The sequence below is a fragment of the Dipodomys merriami genome, unplaced genomic scaffold (assembly GCF_024711535.1).
Source record: "Dipodomys merriami isolate MVZ:Mamm:240054 unplaced genomic scaffold, mDipMer1.0.p SCAF_84, whole genome shotgun sequence".
Classification (NCBI taxonomy): domain Eukaryota; kingdom Metazoa; phylum Chordata; class Mammalia; order Rodentia; family Heteromyidae; genus Dipodomys; species Dipodomys merriami.
This window is the reverse complement of record NW_027206446.1, coordinates 3,536,206-3,547,103: the sequence shown is the minus strand read 5'-3', so window position 1 is coordinate 3,547,103 and position 10,898 is coordinate 3,536,206. Positions and strand designations below refer to the sequence as shown.

Genomic DNA, 10,898 nt, shown 5'->3' with positions numbered 1-10,898 from the left:
TATATTGTATATCATAATGTAGTATATACAACCTATATACTATATATAGTACTACATATTATACTATACAGTATATACTAATACTATATATGCCATATATAATGCTATATAAACTACATTAGTATGCATACTATATACTATATACAATATATATTACTATACACACTATATGTAGCATAGATAGTATATTCTAAAGAGTACAATAGTGCACTATATATTATGTATAGTAACATATACCATATATAGTATATGGACTATATACATATATATTGCATATTGTGTTATATACATTATATATGTGTATAATACACTGTGCATGACATATAGTATATATTAGCATATAATGCCACCTATTTAGCATAGTGCAAACTCCTCTCTCCTGCCAAGGGTATTTAACAAACCACTTTCACCATGCTTAAGCTGTTATTAATCAAGGTGAATTGATTGACGGTGTTGATCACTTGGGGGCTGATGACAATAATGATGAAGACAGAGTTCACCTTCTAGAAACACTGGCCTTCGCTTAGTTTGCACAGCTGAAGACGACTAGTTTCCTCTTTCTTTCCCTCTTACTGATTCTTGTGTCCCCGCTGGACGAGGCATACATTTCACTGCTTTCCTCCCTGCGGCACAGGAGGCCCTTGGTTCCCCTTCATCCAGCCATAGGTGCACCAGCAGTGAGAACACTGCCCAGCAGGCCAGGCGGCTCCCCACAGGGCTGCTACCAGGTGGTTGCTGTTGTCTTTGCTACGTGGCTCTCCAATGAGTCAGCGCTGCAGGGCCGTGCTGGAGCCTGGCACCAGGAGAGGGCTCTTCCTTGTCTTCAGAGTTTCAACGGGAAGCTCTAGGGAGGCACACGCAGAAGTGGAGAGAAGGGAGAGGGGAAACGGAAGCCCTGAGTCAGCAGGGCGGAGAGGCCCAGAGAAGGCGGGGAGGCCGGCAGCAGCAAGGACTGGAAAGTTAAACAGGGTGAAGGAAGTGGAGGCCAAGAGCTTTTGATCTGTGGTGGCTCAGTGGCTTGAGCTGACTCACGTATGCGCCAAAGCCAGGGGTCTTTATCTAGTTTTCTTCTGGTGTGTGTGTGTTTTACCATTTGAGCCACAGCGCCACTTCTGGCTTTTTCTGTGCATGTGGTACTGGGGAACTGAACCCAGGGCTTCATGCATGCTAGGCGAGCGCTCTACCACTGAGCCACCTTCGCAGTCCATGAGTCCATTTCTTTTAGAACAATGTCCCTCCCTTCCTTCCCTCTCTCCCCGTTTTCCCCTCCTGTGCCCACCCACAAATCACACAGTTCATTTTCCACGTTGTCTGGTGAGGACCACGGCTTCATTTGTTCACCCTCTGTCCAGTTCTGTGCCCGCTCCCCCTTCCAAACACAGATAAATGAGCAAATAAGACATAATGAACATAAGGCCTCTGGTCTCCATTTTGTGCAGTTCGTTTGGGTAAATATTATTTTCAATGATCAGAGGCACACAGGCCTTGCACCTTTGTATTTCTCTCCTAAGAGCGCCCTCCTGTTGTCTGTGTGTCTGTCTACAGTCCTGCGTCATGCACCATGTCCTGGGTATTTTACATCTAGCTTCTGTACATGAGACAACATGCACCGTTTGTGTCTCTGAACTTGACTTACCTGGCTTAACGTGATTTGTTCTAGGTCCATCCACTTCCCTGCAAATGACATTTACTTATGGTTAATTATTCTTTCTAATGGCTGTGTAAAATTCCATTGTGTATAGGTACCACTCTTTTCTGGATTTATGTCCTATCTTTTAAATGAACCTGGCTTCACGGAATTGTATGGTCATTTCTCTGTTCTTTGAATCCCTAAAGAAATGAATTAGCACACCACTAATTGGAACATTTACACTCTTAGTCGTTTTCGTTGAGCTCCTACAAGCCAAAGCAAAACCTGTCAGCTAACTCTCAAGTCCAAGTCACAATTGTTTGAATTTTCAATGTGTGTGTGTGTGTGTGTGTGTGCCAGCACTGGGGCTTGAATTCAGGGCCTAGGTGTTGCCTCTGAGCCTTTTTGCTCACTGCTAGTGCTCTGCCACTTTAGACACAGCTCAACTTCTGGCTTTTTGAAGGTAAGTCTCACTGACTTTCCTGTCCTGGCTGGCTTTGAACTGCTCTCCTCAAATCTCATACTTCCTGAGTATTTGGGATTACAGGCGTGAGCCACCAGCACCTGACAACACTGGGATTCTTCTAATGCTCTCTAGCTGATGATTCTACTTGAGGCAAAGGAGTGATCTTGCTTAATCTGCAAATGATTGACAACCAGGTGATGTGAGTGATTTTTTAAATACAAGGCCGTTTGGATTATTACCATTCTCATAATGGGAAGAAAATGTGGAGCAGAATGCAAGTTTGAGTAAAAGCCAAAGCAGGTGTGTTTGTGTGTGTGCGTGTATAAATTGTGTAATTCTGAAGCACTGTGTTACAAAAACTTAATTTCCTAGGTAACAAGATGTTTAATATGGATCTAGTATGCAACCTTTCTCAAGTGGATTCAAGAGGTGGAAACGAAGGTCATACACAGGAATAAGGAGACATCTTGAAGAATTTATTCTGATTTTTATTGCCAGTAGAAAGTCAGCCCTCCCTCCCTCCCTCTCTTCCTTTCCTCCCTCCCTTTCTTCCTTTCCTCCCTCCCTTCCTTCCTTCCTTTCTGCCTCACCCCCCCCCTTTCTTTTTGGTGCTGTTCCTGGGGCTGGAACTCAGAGCCTGGGTGCTGTCCCTGAGCTTTTCTACTCAAGGCTAGACTCTACCAGTTGAGCCACAGCACCACTTCTGGTTTTTTGGTTTTATTTTCTGGTTCATTGGTGATAAGAGTCTCATGGACTTTCCTGCCCAGGCTGGGTTTGAACCACGATCCTCCGATCTCAGCCTCCTGAGTAGCCAGGATTATAGGTGTGATCACCAGCACTCAGCCCAAAATCTATTTAGTTTTTTAAATGCTTTAGCATTATTCAAGTTTAAACTTGGGTTAGTGACATTTCTGTAAACATTTTCTTATTGTGCATGTAGCACATCATTCAACTCAGGAGTAATGTTTCTAATAAAAAGAATTTCAAACTGTCAAAATGATTTGATATTTCTCTTCTGCAGTGAGGTAATCAGGCAAAAAATAAATCATTTTTCTTCTGCAGTGAAAGCATTCACATTAGATAAGTAATTTGAAAGTGAAATGAGATTTTTACATAAACATTTTTATGCATTAATCTTTCTTGGCATTTTCCAGGAAAAAAATCATTATAAAAATTATGCACATATCAAAAATATGCATGACAAAGGGAAATAATGAAATCTTGAGAAGTATAAACTCACAACTCAGTGAAGGAGGGCAGGAGGAAGGGCAGAGGGAGGAGGGTAGCGGGAGGAGGGGGAGAGAGGAGGAAGAGAGAGAGGAGGAAGAAAATGAGGAAAGGGAGGAAGAGGAGGAGGAAGAAGAGGTAAAGGAGGAGAAGAGAAGGGGGAGGAGGGCAGGAGGAAGGACAGGAGGAAGAGCAGGGGAGGAGGGAAGGGGGGCAGGGGGAGGAGGAGGAGGAGAGGCAATGGAGTCTGAGCAGCTGAATGTCCAGCTGAACTCCTGAGGCCAGAGTGTCTGCCATGTCCAGGCAAAAGTCCTTTGAGTGCTGGGCCCTTTCTTGTTTCTCTGTTTTGTTTTGTTGTTGGTCATGGGGTTTGAACTCAGGGCCTGGGCGCCATCCCTGAGCTCTTTTGCTCAAGGCTGGTGCTCTACCACTTGAGTCACAGCGCCACTTCTGGCTTTTTTTTATGTGTGTGATTCACTGGTGATTAGAGTCTCATGGAGTTTCCTGCCTGGGCTAGCTTCAAATGGTGAGCCTCAGATCTCAGCCTCCTGAATAGGATTACAGACGTGAGCCACAAGCTTCACAGTACACCAGGGAGTGGCTTGGGGGTGCCTGTTCCTTATACCTAAAATAGTCCCCTCCTACCACCAAAAACACACAGGAGTGTGACATGCTTAGCAGCAAGTTTCTTAGGACCGACATTTTAACACCAGCCATAGATTGGCAGAATGAATGAGAAAAAGAGCTTGAGCCAGGTACCAATGCTCACGCCTGTCATCCCAGCCACTCAGGAGGCTGAGATCTGAGGATTGTGGTTTGAAGTCAGCCTAGGCAGGAAAGACTCTTTTCTCTAATGAATGAAATGGCGCTGTGACTCAAGTAGAAGAGCACCAGCTTTGAGCAAAAAAAAAAAAAAAAAAAAAAGCTCAGGGACAGTGCTCAGGCCCTGAGTTCCAGTCCCAGAGCTGGCACAAAAAAATAAGCAAAAAAAAAAAAAAAAAAAAAAAAAAAAGGAGCTAAGAAGGAAATTGTATTTTACCACATTCACTATCTCTAACAACAGTAATTTGGGTGTCCTATTTCTAAAATATTATGTCGTGACATTTTTAAGGCTAGAATGAAAATAAGAGAGGGAATCTTGTGAAAATAGAGGTGCTGTGGCTCAGGTGGTAGAGGGCTGGCCTTGAGCTGAAGAGCTGAGGGACAGCGCCCAGGCCCAGAGTTCAAGCCTAGACCGACCAAAAAAAAAAGGTACGTATCCTGTCAATGATTTCACTAGTCTTACTGGTGCTCCTCTGCCCCTACAATCACTTATGACAAGTGGGCTGTGTGTGTGTGTGTGTGTGTGTGTGTGTGTGTGTGTGTGTGTGTCCTGGGGCTTGAACTCAGGGCCTGGGTGCTGTCCTTGAGCTTTTTCACTCAAGGCTTGTGGCTTTACTCTTGAGCACCACTTCTGGCTTTCTGGTGGTTCACTGGAGACAAGAGTCTCACAGACTTTTCTGCTCAGGCTGGCTTTGAACGTAGTTCCTTGGATCTCAGCCTCCTGAGTAGCTAGGATTACCACATGAGCCATCACAGCCCAGTCTGGCCATTAACTTTTAAAAACAAAATACAAAAATGAAAAATACAAGGGACATCACATTCTGATACCAGGAGAAATGGACAAATGGACAATTCTCTTACCCTTGCTTGTTTTGGGGCGATTTTTCCCCCCAGAAACATATTTATTATACCTGTTTTCTTGGTTGACTGCATTTTTACTCAGTGCATTTTAGAATATCTTTGAAATTTTTTTTTTTTTTTTTGGTTGGTCATAGGCTGGAAGTCTGGGCCTGGGCGCTGTCCCTCAGCTCTTCAGCTCAAGGCTAGCGTTCTACCACTTGAGTCACAGCGCCACTTCCGGCTTTTTCTGCTTATGTGATGCTGAGAAATCAAACCCAGGGCCTCATGCATGCAAGGCAAGCGCTCTACCCCTGAGCCACCTTCCCAGCCCTAGAATATCTTTACCTGTTTTCTCAGTTAGCAAATTTGTTCGCTGGAAAATCCACAGTGAGCAGAAACAGAAGCAAACCTCAGGTCTTGCACAACCGAATTTCTAGTCAAAGAAGACATACATTGCAAAACCTCTAGGGTGAGCAACGGTGACAGGTCCTGTGGGAACAGACACAGAGAAGAGGGTTCTGGAATAAAAGTTGCTTCTTAAAAAAAAAAAAGTAGCTTGCTGGGAACTGATGGCTCACGCCTGTAATCCCAGCTACTTAGGAGGCTGAGATCTGAGGATCACAGTTTGAGGCCAGCCTGGGAAGGAAAGTTCATGAGACTCATCACCAATGAACCAGCTGAGGGACAGTGTCCAGACCCAGAGTTCAAGCCCCACAACTGACAAAATAGAAAGAATGAAAGAACAAAGAAAAGAAAGAAGGAAGGAAGGAAGGAAGGAAGGAAGGAAGGAAGGAAGGAAGGGAAAAAAGAAAATGAGACAGGGAAGAAAAAGGAGAGGAAAAAAGGGTGGGAGGGAGGGAAGGAGGAAAAGAGATAAAAGAAAGGAAGGAAGGAAGGAAGAGAAAGAGAAGAAAATGAGAGACAGGGAAGAAAGAGGAGAGGAAAAAAGGGAGGAAGGGAGGGAAGGAGGAAAAGAGATAGTTGCAAGGAAGAAAGGAAAGAAAAGAGGGAGAAAGAAAAAAACAGAAAAAGAAAAACGTTAGAGGAAAGGTAGGCAAGGAGGTGAAAAAGACAGAGAATGAGAGAAAGAAAGAGAGCTAGGTTCCGGTGGCTCACACCTATAATCCCAGCTACTTGGGAGGCTGAGATCTGAGGATCATGTTTCAAAGCCAGGCTGGGCAGAAAAGTCTGTGAGACTCTGATCTCCAGTGAACCACCAAAAAGCAGGAAGTGGTGCTGTGGCTCAAGTGGTACAGCGTTCCCCTAAGCTGAAGAGCTCAGGGACAGTGCCCAGGCCCTGAGTTCAAGCCTTAGGATTGGCAAAAAAAAAAAACAAACAAAAAAATCTGGAAGTAGAGCTATGACTCAAGTGGTGGAAGGCCAGCATTGAGCAAAAAAGCTCAGGAACAGTGCCCAGGGACAGAGTTCAAGGCCCGGAGTGGCACTCATGTGCACGCGCGCACACACACACATACACACACACACACACACACACACACACACACACACACACACAGAGTTATTTAGGAAGAGCTGGGCTCTCTCAGGAACAGCGCCCAGGGACAGAGTTCAAGGCCCGGAGTGGCACTCATGTGCACGCGCGCGCGCACACACACACACACATACACACACACACACACACACACACACACACACACACAGAGTTATTTAGGAAGAGCTGGGCTCTGTGGCTCTTCCCTATCATCTTAGCTAGGCCAGCCAGGGCACATGGTTGTGTGATCCTATCTTAACCAGTGGGCTGGGCATCATAGCATATGCCTGGACATCCCAGCTATCTGGAAGGTATAAACAGGAGGTCAGAAGTCCAGAGACCAGGCATGGCATCTGAACAGAATAGAGCAGCAGGTGTGTACAAAACAGAGGATTTCTAGAGGTTATCAAAGTACGTTATCATTAAAAAATGGATGTCTCCTCTAAAAATAAAAAAATATAGTGACCACAAAGTAATCTTTAAATAAATGGATGTTTATTCATTTAACAAAACCTGCCCACTACCAGACACTTTTCTAAATTCCGTAAGAAGTGATTTATCAGTGAGCTGGGTCAGTTTAAAAGCTGATTTTACAAGATGACCCAAACAGACAGGAGGATTAGAACACTCTAAATAAAGATCTAGGCTCAGGGGTCAGAGGGTGCAGAGATGCTGTCATTCAGCAAGCCACCATATGATGGAGTGTCTTATTTAGGTCAGGCATTTCAGTGTTAGCCCTAGAAATTTAGTAGCAAAGTACACAAAAACCCCTGCTCCTCAAGGGTTACAATTTGGTAGAATGAGAGAGAGAGATCAGAACACAAATTAAGTTCATACATTTGCGGGTGGCAAGTGTTCTTTAGTTTTTAGTAAAGCAGGAAGGGAATTAGTATTTGGAAACTGTATTTAAAATGACCTTTGGGCTAGGCATGTAGCTCAGTGGTAGAGTGCTTGCCTAGCATACATGAAGCCCTGGGTTCGATTCCTCAGTACCACATATACAGAAAAAGCACTGTGGCTCAAGTGGCAGAGCGCTAGACTTGAGCTGAAGAGCTTAGGAACAGCATCCAGGCTCTGGGTTCAAGCCACAGGACTGGCTATAAAGACATAAATAAGGAAGACCTTATTTTCAAAAAAGGACCTGGGCACCAGTGGCTCATGCCTGTAATCCTAGCTACTCAAGAGGATGAAATATAAGGACTGTACTTCAAAGCCAACCTGGGCATGAGACTCTTATCTCCAATGAACCATCATAAAACTGGAAGTGGTGCTATGGCTTAAAGTGGTGGAGTACTTGCCTTGAGCAGAAAGCTCAGGGACAGTGCTCAGGCCCTGAGTTCAAGACCCACAACTGACAACTGACAGAAAGAAAGAGAGAGAGAGAGAGAGAGAGAGAGAGAGAGAGAGAGAGAGAGAGAGAGAGAGAGAGAGAGAGAGAGAGAAACATTGAGCCAGGTGGCAGTGACTCAGGAGGCTCAGATCTGAGGATCAAGGATCAAGGTTCGAAGACAGCCTGGAAAGATAAACCATAGAGACTCTTTAATTAACCAGCAAAAACTGGATATGGAGGTGTGGCTTAAACAGTACAGCACTAGCCTTGTGTGAGAAAGCTAAGAGTGCTAGGCCCCCAGTTTAAGACCCACGACCAGCACAAAACCAAAACAGACATAAAACATGTTTGAACAAAGACTTAAATGGTGCCAGAGGGGGGACAAATTCTGTTTCTGCTCAAGCACCGAACCTGGGATTTTCTTTTTCTGTGTGTGTGTGTGTGTGTACTTGTACTGAACTCAGGGCTTTATGCTTCTTTTATTTTATTTTTTTGCAGAAGACTGGTACTCTACTACTATGGCCACAGCTCCACTTCCAGCTTTTTGCTGGTAATTGGAGACAAGCGTCTCAAGGACTTTCCCTTCTTGGCTGACTGGAATTGTTCTGACTGGTTGGGATTACAGGCAGGAGCTACCAGTGCCAGACTATAGCACGCTCTTTCTTTCTTTTTCTTCCTTCTTCCTTTCTTAACCAACTTCCTTCCTTTCTTCCCCCCCCCCCCCCCCCCACTCTTTGTCTTTCTTCCAATTCTGGGGCTTGAAGTCAGGGCCTGGGCACGGTCCCTGAGTTTCTTTTGCTCAAGGCTAGCACTCTACCACTTGAACCACAGCACCATTTCTGGCTTTTTCTGAGTAGTTTATTGGATAGAAGAGTCTCACAGACTTTCCTGTCTGGGCTGGCTTTGAACCTTGATCCTCAGGTCTCAGCCTCCTGAGTAGCTAGGATGATAGGCGTGAGCTACCAGCTAGCATTTTCAAACAACACCAGGGACCAGCGTGCCTATCTGAAAGCCTGGGAGGGAGAAACAGCTCAAAGGCAGAGGAAGGGAGGACCATACATTCTAAGATGTTATGCAGGATTTTGAGAAGGACTTTGCTTTTATGTTAAGTGGAGTGGTGGCTATGGAGTTGTTCAGAAGCAACTGAGTCACTGCTCCCTTTCTGGCTAATTTGTGGTGGTTCATTGGAGATGAGTCTCATGGATTTTTCTGCCCAAGCTGGCTTTGAAATGCAAACTTTAGATTTCTGTCTCTTGAATAGCTAGGATTACAGGCATGAACCACACCAACACCTGGCTAATTTTTTGTTGTTGTTGTTGGTCATGGGGCTTGAACTCTGGGCCTGGGTGCTCTTCAGCTCACAGCTGGTGCTCTACCACTTGAGCCACAGTGCCACTTCCAGTTTTCTGAGTGGTTTACTGGAGGTAAGAGTCTCACAGACTTTCCTGCCTGGGCTGGCTTTGAACGGAGATCCTCAGATCTCAGCCTCCTGAGTAGCTGGGATGACAGGCGTGAGCCACCAGTGCCCGGCTTTGGCTCAATTTTTTAATCTCTCTAGATTACTTCATCTGCAAAATCATGTAAAAAAAATATCACTCAACTCCTCCGGCTGTTATGATGATTAAATGGTATGTGGGCAGCATTTAGCAAATACTTGGCATCAACCAGGCCAATTCCTTTCTCCTCCTTGTCTGTCATCTGTCTCTTCTGCCTCCTACCTGGTGCCAGGAGAGACAGGGTGGCAGGGAGAAGGCTGGACTGTGAAGGTGTGAGAAGTTTCATAAGGCTTTCCTTAGCTGACTGCCATCCTCGCAGGGTCCAGTGACTGTGTCTGCTCTGTGTGTGTGTGTGCGTGTGCATGTGTGTGTGCGTGTGTGTCAGCTGTGTGTCTACTCTGTGTGTCTGCTGTATGTCTGCTCTGTGCGTGTCTGCTCTGTGTGCATGTGTGTCTGCTGTGTGTGCGTGTCTGTTTTGTGTGCCTGCTGTGAGTGTGCATGTCTGCTCTGTGTGCGTGTCTGCTGTGTGTGTGCCTGCTCTGTGTGTCTGCTGTGTGTGTGCGCGCGTGTTTGTCTGCTGTGTCTTATGTGTGCGTGTGTGCCTGCTGTGTCTGTTTGTGCGTGTGCTGTACGTGTGCGTGTCTGCTGTTTGTGCGTGTGCTGTATGTGTGTGTCTGCTGTGTGTGCGTCTGCTCTGTATGTGTGTGTGCGTGTGTCTGCAGTGTGTCTGTGTTTGTGTCTGCTGTGTGTGCATGTGCTGTGTCTGTGTGTGTCTGCGCTGTGTCTGTGTGTGTCTGCTGTGTCTGTGTGTGTGTCTGCTGTTTGTGCATGTGCTGTGTCTGTGGTGTGCTCGCGTGTCAGTCCAGGAGCTGGGACGCAGGGCCTGGGCGCCGTCCCGGGCTTCTGTGCTCACGGCTGGCTTCTCTCCCGCCTGTCCCAGACCCGCTTCCCTCTCCTTGGGAGTCTCGGGGACCTTCCTGCCCGGGCTGTCTGTGACCTGCGGGCCTCGGACGCGGCCTTCATCCGGGCAGCTGGCTGTGACCCGCGGGCCTCGGACGCGGCCTTCATCCGGGCAGCTGGCTGAGGGGCCCGCGTCCCTCAGCGCTCGCAGGCCTGCGGCTGCTTACCTTCCACCGTCACAGCCCGCCTCTCACGAGCGGCCCTGCACACTTCCCGTCCGACCTCACGGTACCTACGCCGCGGTGTCACCGCGGGGCCCAGCGGCGCACGGCGGCAGGGCGGCCGGCGAGCCGCGGGCGCGCGCCTCCCGCAGGCCCCGCCCCTCCGCGCACTTCCGCTTCCCCCCCCCCCCCCCCGCCGCCTCAGGCCCGCCCCTCCCTCTCGGCCGCACAGCCTGCCATCCAAGCCACGCCCCCTTCTCCTCCCCGCTACCTTTCTCTTCCGGCACCGCCCCCTCTCCCTCTCTCTCCCCCCGCCTGTCCTTGGCGTCGGCTCCGCCCCCTCCGCACTTGCCCGCCCTCCAGGCTCCGCCGTCCGCGTCCTCAGGCCCCGCCCCCTCCCCTTGCCCCGCCCACTCCGCGGCGTCGCCCGCGCTGCCCGCCCTCGGCTCTCCCCGCCCCGCCCTCCGCCGCTCC

General features: G+C 47.7%; 1 long non-coding RNA gene across 1 annotated transcript; it reads right to left on the bottom strand.

Moving 5' to 3' along the window:
- Positions 1-353: 353 nt before the first annotated feature.
- On the bottom strand, positions 354-10,496 carry LOC138819972 (uncharacterized). Its single transcript, XR_011369711.1, has 4 exons — positions 10,431-10,496; positions 5,331-5,474; positions 1,637-1,674; positions 354-844 (listed from the first exon to the last, which is right to left on the bottom strand). It is a non-coding gene; the product is annotated as an uncharacterized lncRNA (long non-coding RNA).
- Between the last annotated feature and the right edge of the window lie 402 nt (positions 10,497-10,898).